The following is an 18,668-nucleotide window of genomic DNA, read 5'->3' on the forward strand; positions in this document are numbered from 1 at the left end:
TGAAGTTTTATACACTTACAAGCTGAAGTCTAATTACGGCAACTTTGTTCGTGTATAGAAAATTTTATGAAAGATTCACGTTTGTTGTTCGATGAAAACTAATGGACTCACACTATATTGCATCGGGATTTGCAAAGAATCCTCAAGATGTTGTGCCTGGCACCAACCTGCCTATATGCCTGAAACCGATCCTGTGACTTTTTAAGTGGATATTCCGGTGTAGCACGTAGCATAGTGTTAGGCGTAACGTTTTTTCCAACGAGATAAAAAAAATATATCAAACTTGGGAGTCATTGGGGTGGTTAAGCGTGTCAATACACGAACGAAAGATTAGGAGTGTATATCATACGCTTGTAAAATTCACCAATTGCTTAAATACAAGGTTTATAATTTGATAATGGTAATATAGAACATTAAAATGAAGAAAACTGTCATTAAAATTTTGAAATTCGAATCGAACAGCAAATAATAAATGATTATATTTTTCTATCGATATAAAACCTCGTATGAAATTTCATTGTAGCAACTAAGAAGTGTAACGAAGTTACAAACGAGGTCAAAAAGCAATTTCCCAGCAACAGAAGAGCAAATCTCCCCGGAGCGTGACGCTAGTGATTGTATCGCTTGTCACGGCGGCCGCGAATCATGTGTGAACTACGCCGCACCTGATGTGAATTTGTTGATATATTTGGTACATTTAGAAAAAAATATTATATTACATTCGACAAAATAAATATTTATGCCACAACATGTATGTATTCTTTTTTTAAATATATTGACTAAAGAAGCTAGTATTGAAATCCAGTGAGACCAACCTATGTAGATAAGGTAGTGATAGTTTTATAAGATATTTACAACTAATATTATACATACTAATAACACGTTTTCAAACGAAATAAACGGTGCTCTTCATTTGATTTTAAGATTCCATGAGCATATATTAAAACTTTTTAAAAGTAAAACTTAAAATGATTCAATAAAAGCATTAAAAAACTATTTATGTAAAATTTTGTTCTGTTCTTAATTAAAATTAGAGATTTTATTTCATAATTTTGCTATTCATATCTTTTAAATACTTTGTAGTAAAGTAGTGAAACAATAGTTTAATTGGCAGGGTTTTGTGCCGTCTAGATGGTTTAAACATCATTACTTTGTATTGCTTGTTTCCGGGCTTGAAGGGTAAGTAACCCAGTATAATTTTACACTCAAGGGACGTAACGTATTAGTTCGCATGGTTGCACCCACATTGACGGTTTAAGAAACTTTTGATATATTGCCAACTTATTGGCAAAGGTTTACAAACCGTTGCACTTTAGGGATAAAAAAAAATGTTGAGAAAACGGTTCGCGAAGTCGTGGTTACACTGACAGGTACATTAGTCCTTCTACACGCGATGTAGATGAATTTTCTTCTTGAACTCGAATGAACTTCTTGCATATGGATTTCAACACTACCCCTTTTTAAAAATTTCCATCCATGTACTGTGATTGACCTATATGGGCACAATGACAGCGTTGCTTCTGGTATCCGATCCAGCTCGACAAGTGGCCTTAGTACCGTTCGAATTTTATCATATACCGCCGTATTCAACATAAATGCTTCTCATAAATATTTCAAATATGGAATAGGTATTACATTGTAAATGAACAAAAATATATTTTGTAACATTGTAACGAATTCACATGTGGTTTGGTATTCGCACATGATTTGCGGGAGCCGTGACAAGCGGCACTATCGCATACGTCACGCTCTGAAGAATAAACGTGTTCATTTGATCTGCGAATTGAATATATTTCACTTCTTATATTCTTTTTAGTATATTTGATACCGGTTGTCATACGATGTTTCGTCTCTTGAATTACATATAAATTTCGCACGAATGTTTTGTATACCCTCTAGATTCTCAGAAGAAAAACGTAAATTTTATGTCGAAGATAAAAATAAAGATGGTACGTATCGTTGTATCATGTGTATCGTATCATTTTAGTCAAAACATATTTTCGTTCAATCAATTCAATTTACCTGAAATTAAACTATATGTAACATCTCAATACTAGGTAACAGTAGAGCTCCTCAATAAACACTTCCAGAAGTAGTCGGTGGATACAATGACACGTGATTGTCTGACAGACGCAGGTTGCCTCATAATATTTTCCTTTAAACAAGAGTAAAAGTCTCCAATAAATAATGTAAGGCAAATCAGATTACGAATAATGAAATTGATAATTGATTTAGGGTATTTTAGGTCTCAGCGTATAATATAATCATCATTCAAAATATTTTAAACCTAAAACTTGCGATATGTCTACAATAATTATATTAACCTGGGTTAAGCATAAGCCGTCATAAGCCGACACCGAAAATTGAAGTAATTGAAATATACGAGAATAATAAACAGTATTTACATATATTATCTCAACAATACAATTTAATGCGTTTATTTAATATACATTTCTGTAATTATTTTACTAATAACATACAATTAAATTATAAACATGCAACAACAAGGTACACTTCATATATTTTTTAGTAAATATAAATTTATATGATATATTTATAGTTCTATAATACATGGTGATTAACCTCTGATAACACTAAGAGATCAGGTCAAAGATACATATAACAGTCGTAGTTGATATACGCTCTGTTTCAATCTGTTTTAATCCTTTAAATTAACTGATTTTATTTAAGATTATAAAACAGTGGTCTAGTGGCTCACAGCAGACCGCAGAGACTGTGGTCCAACGCCCAAAGGTTCAACGCCCGCAACATTGAAAGCTGTTGTAATTTTTCCTTGAATAATTCTTAGTAGCAGTCTATCTGGCAATTAGGAACACTTGCTTTTGCTTCTATTCCATAGGATTGTTTGATATATACAAAATATACGAAAATAGCATTCTCTACCGAGATAGAGAGTGCTATTTTCAAAAAGCCACCCTACTCGAAATCAGTTAGAAATATACCATTAAATTCAACATCTTCATTCATGCTCAATTTCAGACATATTGGTATAAATTTGATAGGTTGTCCGAATTTTGATATTAAAAAAAATATACATCGTAATTTTTTAATACACTTCAAACAATAAACGTAAATAGTTTTATATCAATAGCGGCTTCAATTGACTGTCACACATCAACGAATAGTAATATAAGCCAAATGATAAGGTATCTGGCGTTTAAGTCATATCATACAACAAACAACAACAGCCTGTAAATTCCCACTGCTGGGCTAAAGGCCTCCTCTCTCCTCCCTTTGAGGAGAAGGTTTGGAACATATTCCACCACGCTGTTCCAATGCGGGTTGGTGGAATACACATGTTGCAGAATTTCTATGAAATTTGTCACGTGCAGGTTTCCTCACGATGTTTTATTTCACCGCTGAGCACGAGATGAATTATAAAGACAAATAAAGCACATGAATCAGCGGTGCTTGCCTGGGTTTGAACCCGCAATCATCGGTTAAGATGCAGGCGTTCAAACCACTGGGCCATCTCGACTCGATATGATACCTATTCCAAAATTAATTATTGCTGTTATCGTAATTCACAAGGTTATTTATTATAAAATTAAAACCCTTAATTTTTGAATGAATATATTTCACCATAATTTTGTTGACTGGCTTAAAAAGATAAAAGATCTTAAAGAAGCGTTTTAATTAATTATAAAAATGAGGTAAATATACTAAAAACGATCGCAGTCACATTTGTCTCTTACACAGGCTCCCCCAGGTAATCCGAGGCGGCGACAAAACTGATCGCATGCCCGGTAATCGCAGGTTTCACGTTTCCACCTCTGCAGGAGTGGCCCGGATTCAATTTCTGAGAATAAAAATATGTTTTAGTTCTACTAAAGTAACGACCTCTAAAATCCTACTTCTAGGTATTATCCTCCTCTCCTCTTAGGGATTTGGAGATAAATCCAACTTTTAATTGTAATTATCTAGATAGATAACGATTCTGTTCTCGCTTATTTGTTACCTATCATTTTTAAATGAATTAAAAATACACTGAAAATATAAGCAAGAGCAAATTTTATGGATATTGGTCCTCCAAATATTATACTATTACTAGATGGGGGTATGGGGGTGACCTTGCGTTTAAAACCACTATAACGATGGAAACAAGCGTTTCTATCTAATCTACAAAGGCTATTAAATACTATTTACAATTATTCAAATCGAATACTTGTATGCCACATGTATCAGTAAGAGAAAATTTACAAAGGTGGACTTATCGCTTACAAAACATAGACACAAATTTGGACATAGGAGCTTTATGAATTGGGATAACAAGTGCTAACACAAATACAGTTTTGATATATTCATTTTTTTAATGATAACAAAAACCTATAGAAGAAATACTAGATTTACTATTGTAGAAGTAAATATTTTTAGTAGTAGTAGTAGTAGTAGTAGTAACAGCCTGTAAATTTCCCAGTGTTGGGCTAGGGCCTCCTCTCCTTTTGAGAAGAAGGTTAGGAGCATTCTCCACCACGCTGCTCCCATGCGGGTTGGTGGATCCACATGTGGCTGTATCCGTTGAAATTAGACACATATAGGTTTTCTCACGATTTTTTTTCTTCACCGTCAAGCTTAAATTTAATTTTAATGTGCTTAACTTAAGCACATAAAAATTCAATTGTACAATATTTTCATATAGCATAACATGTTTTTCTCATTCACTAACTTAGTGTTTGTAAAGGGGATAGAACGTCGTATGTATTAAATAATACTTTATGCGTATACAAAAAAAAAATCGCTAAGTAATGTTAATTAACTGAACTTACCTTGTGACAAGACTGTTGAAGTCAGTGACAAAAAGGTCATTATAATAACAAAAATATACAAAAATCCCTTCATCTTCTGTTTTTGAGATTGAAGTTTATCTCGATCGTAATATCGTCACTAAGCAAATGAAACTGCATATTGCTTGACCATCTCTTCCTATTTATATACATCTCCGTATTCGTCTTTGTAAACAAGTGCACATGCAAGCGATAATGTCGCTAAATAAGCTAATAATTACGATTGATTATCGCTTGAGATGTTTTTAAGAGGAAAATATTGGGGAAGAACCTTTTAAATTGGGATCAAAATATTATGTAAATTTAAATGCAAATATGCTCTTAGTTTACAATTTAACATTCCGCATATTATTATTGATTTATATTTAGAATATTTTTGTGGCTTTTAAACAATAGTAAAATTTGATATTAAATTGTTATATTTCCTTTAAAATATTTTAAGACACAATATTTTCTTGACTGATTTCGGGTAAGGCGGTCAATCTTCAGGAAGATTACCTACTAATCTACGTAAGATATTTTATAATATCTTCAAGTGTGTAAACAAAGGTGGACTCTCGTTTCCTTCAAGCTTATAATCCGATGGGTAAGTAAATTGGATCGGAAATAGTTCAAGCGCCGGATTAACGGCTCTACAAGCTTTTTGATGTACAGAATGTACAGACTTCAACCTTACTACAAGGAAGAGGCAATTGTTTCTACAGATATATTTCCTCTTAGAAATATATGATCATCCTCCTGCCCTTATTCCATTTTTATTTGGGTTCGGCGCAGCATTTCTTCTCCTTCCATACTTCTCTGTCGGACGTCATCTTACAGATAACATTCTTTCTATCCATATCGTCATTTCTCACAATCCATCTATCGTTTCTTTGGCCGTCCTTTATTTCTATATCCATCCACATCCATGCTGAAGACTTTATTTGTGTTATATTTAAATATACAATAATGTTAATAAGCGTTGATGTTTTAGTCTCTTTAGATTAAACGTACATTCCAGGTCAGGTTTTATATTCGTTTAAAAGAATATACCTTTATGTCTATATATCTATATATTTATTTTACTTGGTGGAAGGGCTTTGTGAACGCCCGTCTGGGTAGGTATCACCCACTCATCAGTTATTCTACTGCCAAACAACAGTACTCAGTAATGTTGTGTTCCGGTTTGAAGGGCTCATCAGAGCCACTCAGAGCCAGTGTAACTACAGGCACAAGGGACATAATATCTTAGATCCCAAGGTTAGTGGCGCATTGACAATTTAAGGAATAGTTAATATTTCTTACAGCGTCATTGTCTATGGGTAATGTTGACCACTTACCATCAGGTGGCCCATATGCTCGTCAGCCAACCTATACCATAAAAAAAAATCGATATTTGTAATAGCCAAAATAAATCACAATTCATTTAGTTAAAGCGTTTTATATCTAAAAGGTCCCATGAATGATTGTTTGTGTATTCATGAGACCGTTATCATTTTTTTTTGTAAATTATTATTTGTATCAAAATATTTAAAAGATATATTAAGAGTGATGGTCCATAATGCTTTGGGACGGCTTTTGATTTTATTATATATAAGAATGATACAAATACATATCAATTTTATTCAATTAATTTAGCTAAAAGTGTGCCTGTTCGGATATCAAGATTAAACAAAATGAAATAAGATTATATAAATATTGAAACTTTATTAAAAGCAAACAATAACTTAGAAGTAATCATCCTAAGTAAAATACAACTTTTTTTCAAAGAATATCACATTTACATGTATTTCCGTTACACGCTCCACTGGGAAACATGAGGCGTCGACAGCGTTGGTGACATTCCCTATAATTGCAGCTACCACGAACAAATCTTTCAAGAAAAGATGGTTCAAGTATTAATAAATTGTATAAATATATAACATTGCCTTTCATAAAAATATTTATTAGTCGATGACATTTACTTGGTGGTAGGGCTTTGTGCAAGCCCGCCTGGGTAGGTACCACCCACTCATCAGATATTCTACCGCTAAATAACAGTACTCAGTATTGTTTTGTTCCGGTTTGAAGGGTGAGTGAGTTAGTGTAGCTACAAGCGCAAGGGACAAAGCATTTTAATTGCCAAGGTTTGTAGCGAATTGACGATGTAAGGAATAGTTAATATTTCTTACAGCGTCATTGTCTATGGGTGATGGTGACTATTTACTATCAGGTGGCTCGTCCGCCAACCTATACCATAAAAAAGCGACTAACTTAAGGGACAGTAGATTAGTATAAGCCCCGGGTCGGCTCAGGTAGGTCAGGTAGCTCGCGAAGTTTCCTTTACTGCTGATCACGAGATGAATTATAAACATAAATTAAGCACATGAAAATTCAGTGTCGTTTGCTTGGGTGGGAAACCGAGTTAATTAATTAGAAACAACTGAGTCTTCGACGTACTTAATTGAAAAACGGTCCACAAAACATTGTTGCACAATAATATTAAGATCGGAATTGAATTTAAATTTTTAATTATAATAACGCAACAACAACAACCTGTAAATTTCCCACTGCTGGGCTAAGGCCTTCTTCTCCCTTCGAGGAGAAGGTTTGGAACATGTTCCATTACGCAGTTTCAATGCGGGTTGGTGGAATACATATGTGGCAGAATTTCTATGAAATTTGACACATACAGGTTTTCTCACGATGTTTTCCTTCGCCACCGAGCACGAGATGAATTATAAACACAAAATAAGCACATGTACATTCAGTGTTGCTTGCCTGAGTTTGAACTGGCAATTATCGTTTAAGATACACGCGTTCTAACCTCTGGGCCATCTCGGTTTGCTAATTACATCAAAAAGTAATTTAAAATCAAACATTCCAGCGGATTTCGCCGTCTAAGTCACGGCTAGAAACGCCACAATAAGAGTTAAAAGTACGTCTTCTTCATATTTACAAACAAATATAGAATATTATGAAATCACTTATAAAGATCGATTATTTATACATCTTATTATTAAAAAATGAGATATCGATTTTAAAATTAATATCATACAACTTTGTGACCTATGATCTACATGATAAGATTGTAAATAAAGTGATCAGTGACGGGAAAGAACCTAGTCCGATATAGTGCAATTAGTCATGTGCAAAAGATTTGCTTGAATCGTTCAATTAGTCACTATGTTATCATTAATGTATGAAATAGATAAACATAACAATTTAAATATTGATTATCACTTGTTACTTTGTCGAGCTTTTCTGTTTTTGACAGGGTTGTCGCCATTAACTTCGGTCTAATAATATATATATATATATATATATATATATATATATATATATATATATATATATATATATATTATATTTTAATTTCTAAATAACAAAATATTTTTATTTAAATATAGACTACTCTCATCCCTGACTTAGTCTAGGTAAAATTTATTTTACGTTCCCATCGCAGCGCCCATATAGATTCGTATTTAAACTATTTAGATACCCATCCACTCAAACACATCTAACTTTTTATGCGAATCGGCCCAGTAGTAAAGGAGTTACATATACGTACAAAACATTAGCATAATGTATAAGAATAGTAGATAGTATATAATCAATTCATAACTACACTTATATACATTGTGTATAACAAAATATTATTAAACAGGTATCGTCTTGTGTGTGTATCGCAATAAAACGATATTTTTCCTTCCTTAAGCTTTACCTTTCATAAGCTTTAATAAAAAAACGAAAAACATTTAACTCATACACATCATTGAAATGACTTCATTATATATATTTACATAGGAAATATTTATATTGAGGATTTAAATAAGAACACATACATGAAAATTAAGTATAGCAACTGCCTCAATCATGACAGCGTGGAATGGTGACAAAAAGCCTGGCAGTAGTTGTATAACAACCTAACGTTATAACAACATCCTTTAACAATGGATGGAGGTAGGTATATGCTAAAAAATATTTTTGTTATTATTCAATTCGAACACTTATTAAATTCCAATTTTTTTATCAATGAAAAAAAAAATTGATGGTACTTTTATTATGTATTTTTGAAAAAGTCCTTTAGAAAGAACCCCTGTAATCCATATAAACGTGGCATGAGTCGGACTATTCGTAATATAAGCGTGTAGGGCGCTATATGGGTATACAATATAAAACGATTATTATCTGGCATCTATCAGTATATGAGTTCGCTTTTATTTTATATCTGGGAACTAGGACTTTGTGCAAATACTTCTGGGTAGAGACCACGAACTTAACACATTTTTCAATTCAAGCTATTTTTAATCTTGCGTTTCGGTTCTAATGGTGAGTAAGCCAGTATAAAATATAGAAACAATAAAATTTTAGATGCCAATGTTGGCGCCATGTTGGTGATGTCTGAAATGGTTAATAGTATAGAGCCAATGTTTATAGGCCTATTTGTCAGTCTGTCTACCTACTCGGTATTTTCAATAAATAAATAAAAAATGAACTCATATATTTTTCAGATTTTCTATTTCCAGAAATGTTTTCTTATTTCTTTATACATATTGTTTTCTTATTTGTATACCTTTATATACACTATATGTTCACAAAGCCTTAGTATCAAATATTTTCAATAAAATGTGATTGAAAATAGAAATTCCGTTTTTGCAAGTTCCATCTTTATTGAGTTTTCGACTGAGGCTGACTGATATACAGGCTGTGTAAAGAGATTTTTATTTTCGAATCGAGATCGAATTCGAAAATTAAAGACAAAGTACTGAAAAAGTGATCTCCAATAGTATAAACAAAAATAGTATGTAAGGTTTTACATATAGTACTAGTACAGCCCACGGCTTCGCCTGCGAAAGACACCAAAGATTCCAGGTTAACTGTACATTTTCAGAGATTAAAATTACCTATGTTGTAATGTTCCATACCAGAAAATACATCAGTGAGCTAAATTTTATTAATAATTAAATGATGATGAATAATGATTTATTGATATCGTTCACCCATTTTGTAGTGATATAGTAACAGACATGAATGTAATTATTTATTATTTTAAAACTGTAATTTATTTTAAATAAGCGTCAATCAAATTCATGGATGGTCGATCCATGGGCATCACGTATTTTTTGTAAAGGTATTTAAAAATATTGTATAATATGATGAATAAGTGTAGACTACTTAATATATTTATCATAGTCTATACATTAGTTGCAGACATTTAAATTTTTTTTAAATTAATTTTAAACCTGAACGATGGTTAATACATTAAAAATATCGAGCGTAACATAATCTCCTTTTATGATATCAAAAAAAATTAAATTCAAATTCCTGAAACTAGAGTTTTTATATATTTCAAATCTTTATTCTCCATAAAATTATATTTAAAAAAGATTTATCAAAGAAATAATACAGTTGTTACTGTTAATTAAACTTTCAATTTATCGATGATATTAAGAAAAATTGCAATCATTTTTTGAATATAAATATCTTTTACCTCTTTTTTGTACTCTTTAGTCATCCTGTATACGCCGATACGTGTAATAAATTTCACTATAACGTTAAAGTGGAAGATTTTGTACTGAAAAAGTGAATATAATTTTGTTAGATCTATTTTAAATAACAGCTCGACTACAGACTTTTTCTTGGTATATTACAAAAGACTGTGATATCTTTTGTAAATTTAAATTCATATTTAGAATGTATTATCTGTAAATTTTATCAAGTTCTTTCCTATCATCCTTATAATATTGTATTGTATCATTCAATAAAATTGTAGTTAATATAAATGTAAGTTTAAATAAGATGTATTTTATTCTTCTTGTGCTGTTGTTTTCGTGTGTGTTCATTGCTAATTATGGGCGAAGGTATTCGACGTCAGATAGCCCTTTTAACGAATAAACTAGCGACCCGACCGGCTTCGTACGGGCAATACTGATAGTAAATTGGCTACGGCATTTGTTTATTTCAGACATCACATTTCATTATTTACAAAAACCTTTCTTTCGAATCACTCTATCTATTAAAAAATAATCGCATCAAAATTCGTTGCGCAATTTTAAAGATTTAAGCATACATGGGGACAGACATCGGTAATCTACTTTGTTTTATACTGTGTAATGATGATAATGTAATGCAGAATAGTATACTTATTTGCAAATGAACAACAAAGTTCAAAGATACAATCTTGTGATTATTTGTATGTTATCTTAATAAGTATAGTATGTAGTTGCGATCGGGGCTTAGATACTGTAGTGGCAGTTTTACCGTGATTTGGGTATAACATTAATATCGCAGTTCTAATAAGCCTCCGATAAGAAACCTCCGATGAATTAAAATTTAAACTGGTTTGTGTTTTACATACAATTGCCGAGATAAGATCCTTTCTCGTTCTAATTTATTGTTAATTAACTATCATGTTGTATAAACATTTTTCAAGAGCCTTATAATTTACTAACTGATTCCAAGTTTTTAGGTTTTGATCCCTGGATCATTAAATTATTTAGTGTTTTTCTGGCAAAAAATTGCAAGAGCTGCTTAAAATTGTTAAATTATTAGTGTTTTTTTGACATAGGTGGCAAACCTGATGGAAAGTGACTACCACCTCCCATGGACATCTGTAACACCAGGTGTATTGCAGGTGCATTGCCGCCCTTTAAGAAGGGAGTTCGCTCTTTTTATTAAGGTTCCCATGTCGTATTGGTTTGGAAAAACCGCCGGCGAAAGCTGGTTCCACAAAGTGGTTGTGCGAGGCAGAAAATGTCTAAGAAATCGCGCTGTTATGGATTGTAGACATCAACCCTAAAGTGTCTAGTAAGTACGAGAACTTTTGGTACTGTGCCTGACCTCATCCATACTGCCGTCCTTATTGATATCTAAAGTATAGCGCACCTGTGTTTCTGCAAATACTTATGCACAATAATATTTTGCCGTTAAGGACAAAATCAGCTTAAATTACATAATAATGTTTAAACTGCTTGAATTATTTTGATAATAAAATCAAGAAAATGTCTTGATATTTATTTTAATTATAGACTAACTAGCACGTTCTTAACTTATTCTTAATGATGAAAACTGGGAAATGGTAGTACTTATATACTACAAATATTTTAGAATTTAAGTCACTTGTTTCAGACTTTATAAGATTGCTTTGTAATGTATCGTATCTAGTTCTAAATAGTATTTTGCAATCAATGTATTTGTTCCTTGTAAAACTATTCTATTCCATTCCATTCCATTCCGAAGATCCAAAACAACGTAATGAAAACGTTTCACCTCCGTCAGAATGTTTATATTAAACATAAATAGCTCGATCTGTAAGAATTTGCATAGACCTTTTTTGCGAGGGCTTTTACAAGGCCGTGGGAATCGCTACGAAAACAATAGAATACCTTGTAAGTATTTTAGATGATGTAGTGAATCTGATGTTATTCGATTTTCCTATTACTACTATTTTTTGTATTGAACGTCAATAAAACCTTAATTTTAACTGATATCATAATAATAATTGTCTGTAAAAGTATGTAGTGATGATGTCGTCAGGCTGATTTTGATTACGTCACATCGACAAATCTAGTGGTATTCCAGTTCACGCAGATACATCACAAGGCACATGTCGGGGCACCAAGACAGATGTCCACTTTATTCCATCACTGTCGTATTCCGATGGGATGGCAAATCCATTATGACTAAGTTCAGTTGTAGGACTGCTTTAAGTTCTTTCCGAGGCTTGGGATTGTACATAATTCCGGCTTCCAGATTTTTACCATGTATTGAGAAATATTCAATGGAAAAACCTAACATTTTTTATTGGGCTTGACCTCAGTACCTCGACATCTCAGGAAATATATACGTATAACTAATAAATGAAACTGGCTAAAGTAATTCAATTATATATTAATATTAATTTAATTAGCTTAAGTAATGCCATAATGTTATATAAATGCTTCTAATTTTTAATTCGCTATAAGTAATGTATTATTAGCAGAAGCGCATGTGACAAAAGTTTTAGGAAAAAAATCTGTTTAGTGACATACATGTATAAAACAGAAAAAAAATTAAAATGTAGTAAATCAATTAAACATATACTTTTTTATTATTTCAATTTTACTGCTGTTGCGATATTTTAGTAAATATATTGTTATAGTTACTTTACAAATACGACCGCGTCGAATAGTGAATAGCAATTCCGATCTTGAATGTAAAAAAATAATGAACCCTCATGTCACCAGAGGAGGAAATAAGACTAGGTGTTTTACTTAGAATCCATTACTTATTATTACAATTTTTGAATTAACGAATTTTAAGGTACAATATTCGCACATCCTTTTTGAGTACTGTTATTTTTATATTAAAAACAGTGTAATTACATTTATTAGATTAATGTCATTCGGCCGATCCTGGCGGCTAATCTAGTAGAAAACCAACCAAACTACGCACCATTGCACAAGTGCATCACTTTGGGCTATTATTGTGAATTTTTCGAGGAAATCCCCTATAGATTTTTATCGACCTACAGCGGGGTTTGAACCCAGAGAATCGGGATAACCTTTAAATCAAGCTACTAGACCAATGACGCACTCATCAATTAGTATATCTTATATAATATTATATTACGTTAAAGTATTAGTTTATTGACACTATTGAAGTAGTATGAACGTGTCTGCACTGCCTTTATTATGTTTAAATATATATTATAGTTGTCAGGAAGAGATATGTAATTATGTCATAATAATATCGTACATTGTATCACAGAATTAATTAGTTATGAATACTAAGAACCTTTCCATATTGTACCCATATGATATACATTACAATGTATCATCATTACGAACTCTGCTTATATTTCTGAGGGAAATATTTAAGCATATTCTTTGGCCTTATCACCTATATTTTAATAGTAGTCGCGCGTGGCTTCGTTCGCATATTAGGTGGTTATCATGTTTAGGGCAAAAAGTAGCCTATGTCTTGGAGTTCAAGTTTGATTCAAACCAAATTTCATCTAATTCGTTTCAGCGGTTTGGTTGTGAGACTGCGACTGACACACAGACAGACATATAGAGTTACTTTCATGTTTATAATATTAATATTTTTCAGGTTCAATGGCAGAAACAGAGTATTTATCAATCATGAAAAGTAAAGAGGTTTTGTAATTTTTTTTTTGAATAATTCATATTACATTAGTACGGGGTCTGGCTGATGGGGCGCCAAATGGTAAGTCAAAGTCAAAGTCAAAAGCCTTTATTCAGAATGGAAGTGTTTACACTTTCTTATTGATAGTCGAAAATTTACCACTGGTTCGGAATATAATACCTCAGACCTGAGAAGAACCGGTGAAAGAAACTCAGCGGGATCTTTTTTTTATAACATCTATTTATAATATACAATAATAAAAATATTTTTGGTATTTAAAACAGCCTGGAGGCGATCATCTCATTCCCAAGGTGTGCAATCAACTAGAAACTCATTAGTGTTGTAATATCCTAGTCACTAGTGTTGTAAGGGGTAACTGTTGTCGATAGATATTCTTGCTGTGAAACATCTTCACCCTCATCCTCATATTTATAATGGTTCACCATCTACTGACATATTATTGTCATTGTGCCTGTAGTTACTCTGACTCACTCACCCTTCAAGCCGGAACACAGCAATCATAAATATTGCTCTGACTGCCTCATTAATTTTCTTTCAATTTTATAACCTTTAACTTAGTAAGAACGTTGCATTATTGTGTTTCATGTGAAAACGGCCATGTATGCCCAATATAAAGCATGCATTAGTTACCTCAAGTATTTGCTCTTGTGAACATATCCAGGGTTGACTAAAAGTTAATTCGAAATCCAATCTTACGTATTAGAAGATAAGATTTAAATTCTATCGTTCTTACTTATTTGTCACCGACAGATTTGAAAAGCGGTGCTGTTATCCATTTTACTCAATACATCGAACAAAATATAATAAAAAAATAAATTGTTGTTTTTTTATGAATATGATATCTTACTTAAGTGTGATGATGTAATAAATTCCGGGCACCTGTTTTCGAGGGTCGGTTATTCTCTTTATATAAAAAGTTTTGGTGATGCACATTTATTACATAATAGATAAATTTACGTAACTTTTTAATGTTTCTCTTCACCGAGACTTATAACACTTTAAAGCTGTAACGGATTTCTTTATCAAGACAATGTTACGTTTGTAACCTTTGGTTATGTTTGGGCTAGCATAATTTGACATAATTGTCATGTTAAGAAGAAATCTATGCATGTAAGTTATTCTGGCCATTACTACTAATGAGAAAAGGCCTGAGAAGGTTATTAATATAAATGTAATTGATATTAGTTCAGATATGTGTTACTAAATTATGTTATTTTACACGGAAAATACTCCAAAATCAGGTACGAGTATGTCTTGTCATGTACCAAAGTAGCGTACTCTCTTATTATTTTTAAAGAATTTAGAAGATTTCGAGAAGACTACTACAAATGATGTATCCATTAACACGCATTGGATTAACTTAGTCGATTGAACTTCAAACCCTCACTACAAGAGACGTGTAAACTTTTGACACAGACTTGAACTTTCTTTAACGTCTTTTTGATAATGAAAAGCGCTAGATCCAATTGATAAGTGTAGACTACGAATTTTCTAATTTTGAAATTATTTGTATATAATTAATTCACTTTTTACGTTCATAAGCACTCTATAACTGTCTATATACATACATACGTACATATAGATAGTATTCACTTCTTCATTTATTCATGAAACACAGGAATGAATTTGCAAATTCCCCAGAGTTGTGGATGTCCATGGGCGGTATAAGACACTTTTCAACAGCGGTACCTGTTGGTACATCAACTATTCCATAAAAAAAACATATTTTTTCTTGGTCTTACTCTAAGAGGATTTCATGGATATAAGATAATACAATATTTGAAGAACCTCATCTTAATGTAAGATTCAATTCTGCATTCGACGTCCACTCCGTGTGTATAACGCATCCTTACAATTATCAAATTGTAAAATAATTTCTCGGAAATAAAATATAAAATTTCACGGATCAAATCGTTGGTATTAAATCCGTCGCTCAGTGTCTAGCTGTGAACGTTGAAATGCAATGCATAATGCACAATATTAAAATATTAAAGTATTCAGGGAAGGTAAAGCGTTCGGTGGGCGCGACGCCAACTGCTTTTAAACGTACAGCGCTTTTAAATGTTACGATGATCTAGAGTGAAAATGGAAAAGTGATCATTTTTGTACATTTTTTTCCTTAAAATGTAATCAAAATATTATACTCGAAAAATACCAAAATCACAGTCTGTTAAAACCGCATTGCTGGGCTAAGACTTGCTCTTCTTTCCATTGCAATTTTTTATGCAGATTGGTAAAATGCACAACTAGCACGTGATTTAGTTCATAACATCGGGGGTTAATATCGCATTGCGGTGGATACAAATTACCTTGATACTAATGACAATTCAGCACTAAATACATTAATAGCGCTTAATACCGTCCCGATAAATTCAGTTATTTAACGTGAAACTTTGTACCGTATATTTGTTATCCATGGTTTAATTAGTTTTTGTTACGAGTATAAGTCCCGCTACTCCAGCTTAACTAGTTGAATGAAGTATGGATGAGATTTTGATCTTTATTGTTCACATCGACTGTTCAATATTCGTCAGGAATTTGAAATTCCATTTTTAAATTTCGAACTGTGTTCTATGGCATAATTTACTTCTTTTTTCTTGATTCTTAACGGACCGTTGACAAAACAACAGTTAGGACCGGCGAGCTGACTAGTAACTATTGAGAATGGTAGAGAATGCATAGCTACGCATGTTATAATGAGATCTCTTTAGCAGAACACATTGCCTTGGACCAATTTACACTGGTTTTGTCTTGATACTTTTTAAGTGACCAATATATTCAGGTATTATAAATGTAAAAGTAATTATGTCTGAGATAAGATTGTTTGGCTGTTTTTCTTGATGTTTGTTTCACTTTCATTATTTATTATGGAGATCATTTCCGTGTAAAACTAATTTAATAAACGAAATATTGTATCTGATGATAACGAACATAAATATTTATTAATCCATAACATGTTGTTAAGTTATGTTTGAAACATCAAATCTTCCAGAATTAGCTATTTATTGGAAATATTATAGCAATTTTACGTCTTTGTTCAGTAGCGGGAATCGAACCCGTTTTACGAGATCCAAGTTATAAACGAAGCGAAACGATCTTGCTCATAGTAGGTAAAACGGTTGGATGTATATAATGTCATAAATTTTAATGTTTTCAAATAAATTTTAGTGTCATTCGTGATTTTAACAACTACATTTGAAGTTTTAAATCTATTAAATATTCGATCAAAAGTTTATATTGTTTTCTATGGAAAGTTTTAAGATTTATAATAAGTATTATTAGACAGAAAGATTTCAATCTACTTTTAAAGACCATGGTATACATAATACAGTAAATAAATATATAGTTAATATTTTTTTATAATATCCGAGTAGGCATATGACTTCACTCCACTTGATGGTAAGTGGTAATGGAGTCCAAACGACAAGACGACCAGGAGAGTTAGCAAGAATGATCTGAACGAGTCGTCACGCCGACCTGCAAGATATTTATGTCTCTTTTGAAGGCTATAAGCGGAATACTGCTAATACTGCTGCCTATGTGGAAACCAAGAGTCATACAAATAATTAAAACAGTAAGTTTATGGATTCAAAAGTAAACACAAACGTCTATGAACCCAACCATATTGCTTTCGTATTATTTGTTGTATCAGCGCCATATTTTCATAGGCATGCAATCGAAATCAAAGTCAAAAATCTTTATTCAAAATAGAAGTGATTACACTTTCTTATTGATAGTCAAAAATCTACCACTAGTTCGGAATTTAACGCCTCAGACCTGAGAAGAACCGGCGAAAGAAACTCAGCGGGATAATTTTTTTTTTTCATATCATGTTACATATATAACTGAGTAGCATGTCCGAGCCCGTTTTAAAAAAAAACATGACGTCAGCATCGCTGACGTCACTAGTGTCAGGGTTTCGATCTTTAACCATCTTAGGTGGAATGAAATTAAACTCAGGAAATAATCCTCTCTGATTTATTCCAATATGAGGCGGTCCGATCGCTCCGACGGCTCGAACAAGCCTGTCGATACCGGCGGCGCTTGGTCTTTTATAACAAAAATAGGTAAGTAGACTTATTCACTCAACATAACACCTGTTTACAAAAACTAAAATATTTTAGACTAATTTAACTTTTCACAATTCACTAAAAATTATTAATTTAACAATCAAACAGTTTTTAATTATTAAAATAATTATTTCTGGACACGTGTTTTTCTTGAATTCGTGGTTTCGCGTCGACATATATATTACTTACATTATTTTTATATTATTAACAATACAATTAATTATATTTTTAATGAATATTAATGAATATATAAAATACAATTATATATAAATGACAATTTATATTATTAATAATACAACAAACATATATTTGTTATTTGAAACAGTTGCGAATCATTATGTTCAGACATATGACTGCTTACAGCGATTTCTTACTTTTAATTAACCGCAACTGTTCCGAGATGAATTATAAACTCAATTTGAATTTTCTCAGAATAACGAAAGCCATATAACGTTTCATCCAATTACACGACCATGTTGTCATGATTTATGCAGTCACAATACAAGTTCAGAAGCTATTCAATTACTCAAAGTAACGTTAAAGCCTGTAATATGTTATGGGGTATTGTTCCACCAAGTTTGTTAGAAGATTTTGTCAACAATTTGGAAGTTACAAATTTGTCTTAATAACAGTTACAAAGTTTTACCGATGGCATAACCGGTTTGCGAACTCTTGCATAAGACCC

General features: G+C 32.1%; 1 long non-coding RNA gene across 1 annotated transcript; it reads right to left on the minus strand.

Annotated features, from left to right (window-relative positions):
- Positions 1 to 3,577: 3,577 nt before the first annotated feature.
- Positions 3,578 to 5,071, minus strand: LOC124544280. The gene is made up of 2 exons (XR_006967525.1): positions 4,788 to 5,071; positions 3,578 to 3,820 (listed from the first exon to the last, which is right to left on the minus strand). It is a non-coding gene; the product is annotated as an uncharacterized LOC124544280 (long non-coding RNA).
- Between the last annotated feature and the right edge of the window lie 13,597 nt (positions 5,072 to 18,668).

This window comes from Vanessa cardui, chromosome 4 (assembly GCF_905220365.1).
Source record: "Vanessa cardui chromosome 4, ilVanCard2.1, whole genome shotgun sequence".
NCBI classification, from domain to species: Eukaryota; Metazoa; Arthropoda; class Insecta; order Lepidoptera; family Nymphalidae; genus Vanessa; species Vanessa cardui.